A 4,136-nucleotide genomic window follows, 5' to 3' on the forward strand; every position below is an offset into this window, starting at 1 on the left:
TATATTACAGTTGTCTTGTGACCAGCGTGTAATTTCAATAGTCAAGTGCTGATATAGCGGCCACTATAATAAATCTGAAGATGTTCGTAATTTTGTCCCCCTTGCACTTCCTATTTTCGTCCCGCGTACGAAATTTGAACTTGTTACTAAAATTGATTTTGTTTGCTGTTTGTAAATATTATTTCACACTTTTCATATGGGAAACGGCAAGTGGAGAGAAAAGAATTCGTTGCACGAAATGCTTCGTTTCTTATCAAGAAACATGCTCTTCATACGCACAGATATACAAATTTATATGTAACACGTGTTTAGAAGGCTGAAAATAACTTAAAAACATTGTTAATTCATAACCTTCAAGTGACGTATAACAGTGAAAGTGTTTGGAGATGTTAGGATGGAAGAATACATTTAAATTAATTGTAATTTTGGATGTGGGGGACGAAATTAAGAACACTTTTTTGTATTTGTGTTTTTGCAGTGTGAACTTTTATGTCAAATACTATCTTTAGTATGTTATAACAATTTAATGTAACTTGCCTGCAGGTAGAGAATAAATTCAGGAAAATATGAATCAATTTATAGCCTTCTCCAGAACCTTTCAGGGCTTATACATGTCCTAACGTACTAAGGTGACGAAATTTGCCCCCCTACATTCTGGTCTACATTTAAATACTGGCCCGCATCTCGTGGTCGTGCGGTAGCGTTCTCGCTTCCCACGCCCGGGTTCCCGGGTTCGAGTCCCGGCGGGGTCAGGGATTTTCTCTGCCTCGTGATGGCTGGGTGTTGTGTGCTGTCCTTAGGTTAGTTAGGTTTAAGTAGTTCTAAGTTCTAGGAGACTCATGACGATAGATGTTAAGTCCCATAGTGCTCAGAGCCATTTGAACCATTTTTAAATACTGCGCAAGTGTATGAACTCTGTCAGGTCGGCATAACAGGAGTCGGAGAATATAAAAAAAGGGTAGCGTTTATTTGACAAGCTAGAATGAGCAACAAAAGTACCAAAAATACATTAACGACCAGGTACACGAAGAAATATATCTACCATGTCATGAAAGTCTGTTTAGAAAATATTAAGAATCGGCAGAGAATTAATATATTCTTCAGCCCCCTACGTATCAGTCCTGTAGAGGTTTTGAAGATAAAGTTAGGCTATTAACGAATTCTCAGAGAGATTCACAAGCGATAATTTTAGCCACGCACTATCCTAAAATGGAACGCGAAGAAACATTAACATACGACGTCACACACATTACTGTGATTTACTGAATGTCGGTGAAGATATAGATCAACCGTCTTGTCCTGTGGTAATACCGGTTCCCGTCAAATCACTGTAGTGAAGGGCTGTCAGGCTTGGCTAGCACTAGGATGGGAGACCGTTCGGGTCTGTCGAGCGCTGTTGGCAAGCGGGGTGCACTCAGCCCTTGTGAAGCAACTTGAGCAGCCATCTCGGTCACGAAAACTGACGACAGGAAGAGCGGTGTGTTGACCACATGACCCTCCATACCCGCATCCAGTGACGCCTGTCAGCTGGGATAACACGGTGCCGTTCGAACTTCCGATACGTGTTCGGACGGAGTTTGGTATAGGTGAGTTTAGTTTAGATGAAGATACAGAAGTTTCAGGTAGACCTACTTGTTCGAGTTTCTGACGGGTATGATGTGCTGAGAAACTGTTTCCATCCCTAGTCATTCAATTTCATAGCCGGCCGCAGGGGCCGAGCGGATCTAGGCGCCTCAGTCCGGAACCGCGCGACTGCTACGGTCGCAGGTTAGAATCCTACCTCGGACATGGATGTGTGTGACGTCCTTAGGTTAGTTAGGTTTAAGTAGTTCTAAGTTCTAGGGGACTGGTGACCTCAGATGTTAAGCCTCATAGTGCTCAGAGCCATTTGAATCACTTTTTTTAAATTTCATACCCATATACGAAGGCATTAACACTAAATATACCACCCAAGTACTGCACAGATTCCACTACACAAACAAAAGTCTTAAATTCTGAATCACGAACTACTTCCAATAAATCTCGGACGTAATTATTACAAAAGTATTACTGAATCAGTCTATCGAACTGCCGCATCGTTGGTTCAGAAAGATGATAACTTTGGTTCAGAAGGATGATAACTTATTAATTCCGTCAGGCTTGTACAACTTATCTCAAAGTTCCTTATTAATAGTTTTATATTGTTTACTACAAAAAATTATGTGCGTAATAAGAGTAACAAACTGTCACTATATGTGAAATTATATACTGACCGATGCAAAACGAACATAGCCACACGGCAGTTTTCCGCAGAGGTAGGAAAAGGAAATCTCGAAGTAGCTTTCACTATTTTGATTATCAATGTACACTGATGAGCCGAAACATTATGACCACCCACTAAAAAGCGTGTTGGTCCACTTCTGGAACGCAATTCAGCATTGATTCTGCTTACCACGGATTCGACAAGTACTTGATAGGTTTTCAGAGATTTGTGGCACCAGATGCCTACGCACAGGTCACACAATTCCCTTAATTTAGTGACGAATGGTTCGCGGGCGCGGAGTTGGCACCCGATAGCGTCCCAGTCGGGTTTCATCGGATTCAGATAAGTCGAATTTGATGCCCAAGACATCAACGTGAGTTCATTATCATACTCCTCATACCATTGCAGCACGATTCTGGCCATGTGACACGGACAGTTATCCTACTGGAAGACATCAACGACAAGGGGTTCCAGGTGTTTCCTAATAATGTTCACGTGGTCCACAGCTATCATGGTACCTCCGATTTACTACCGCAGGTCCCATGGCACCCCAGGTGAATGTGCCCCATAACACAATACTGCTTCCAGCGGCCTGTGTCCGTGGCGCACAGCATGTTCCGAGCAGCTGTTGGCATGGATGACGGCGTATCTGGACACGACCATAGACTTGGTTTAACAATAAACGGGATTCATCCGACTAGGCCGGCCGGAGTGGCCGTGCGGTTCTAGGCGCTACGGTCTGGAGCCGAGCGACCGCTACGGTCGCAGGTTCGAATCCTGCCTCGGGCATGGATGTGTGTGATGTCCTTAGGTTAGTTAGGTTTGAAGTAGTTCTAAGTTCTAGGGGACTGATGACCTCAGAAGTTAAGTCCCATAGTGCTCAGAGCCATTTGAACCATCCGACTAGACGACACGATCCCATTGATCTGTGATCCAATCTTAATGAACCCGTGCCCACTGGAATCATAATTGACGATATTGTAGGGTCAACACTGGAGCAAGTTGGTGCCCTCTGCTACGGAACACCATGTTCAACATTGTACGCTGAACGGTGTTCTCCAAAACACTTGTGCCTGCGCCGGCACTGTACTCTGTCTTCATATCTGCCACAGAACGTCGCCTATCCTGCTTTAGACAGCGGGCAAGCCTTCGATCGCTATGCTCTATGATGAGATATGGACTTCTTGTATCCTACTCGTGGCTCCAGCGTTCTTCAACCACTTTCCATAGATAGTCACGACAGTAGCACGCGAACGGCCGACCAGCTTCGCCGTTTCCGAGCTGCTCGCTCCCAGGCACTGGGCCACAAGAACATGGCTTTTGTTAAATTCACTTAGCTGGGCGTATTTCTGCATTTGCGCCACGTATCGTCTCTAGAATGATTTCCCATTCGTTTCTACTCCTCTCATATACTTCTCTTACCATGTCACGTGTCCTCAGCGCCATCAAGCAGCATACAACCTCGCGGTGGGCAGTGGTTATAATATTTTGGCTCATCAGTGTATAGATCTAGAGTATGAAGAAACAAACTCGATGCGCACTGCACTTACTTTGTGCGATAAGGTAACTCACAGTTATAGTAGTCACGGCTGAAAGCAAGACGCATAATAACCATTAACCAAATTTACCTTCAAAATTGCGTCAAATAGTTACTAACCGAAGCCTCATATCCGCTCTCATATGTCTCTTATGTCCTCATACAATGGCTACTAATTAAATGAAACCAAAATGTACACAACCAAAGCACACATTCTAGACCTGTGCACTCAGAGCTACTAGCCATTATCGTCACTACTACTACTCAAAGTAAGAGAGGAAGTGGTAAATTAAATACTTTGATCACGAAGCTAATAAAAAGACTGGCCAGGAGCGAGTAGGATTCGCGCTCTGAAGA

This window comes from Schistocerca cancellata, chromosome 4 (genome assembly GCF_023864275.1).
Source record: "Schistocerca cancellata isolate TAMUIC-IGC-003103 chromosome 4, iqSchCanc2.1, whole genome shotgun sequence".
Classification (NCBI taxonomy): Eukaryota; Metazoa; Arthropoda; class Insecta; order Orthoptera; family Acrididae; genus Schistocerca; species Schistocerca cancellata.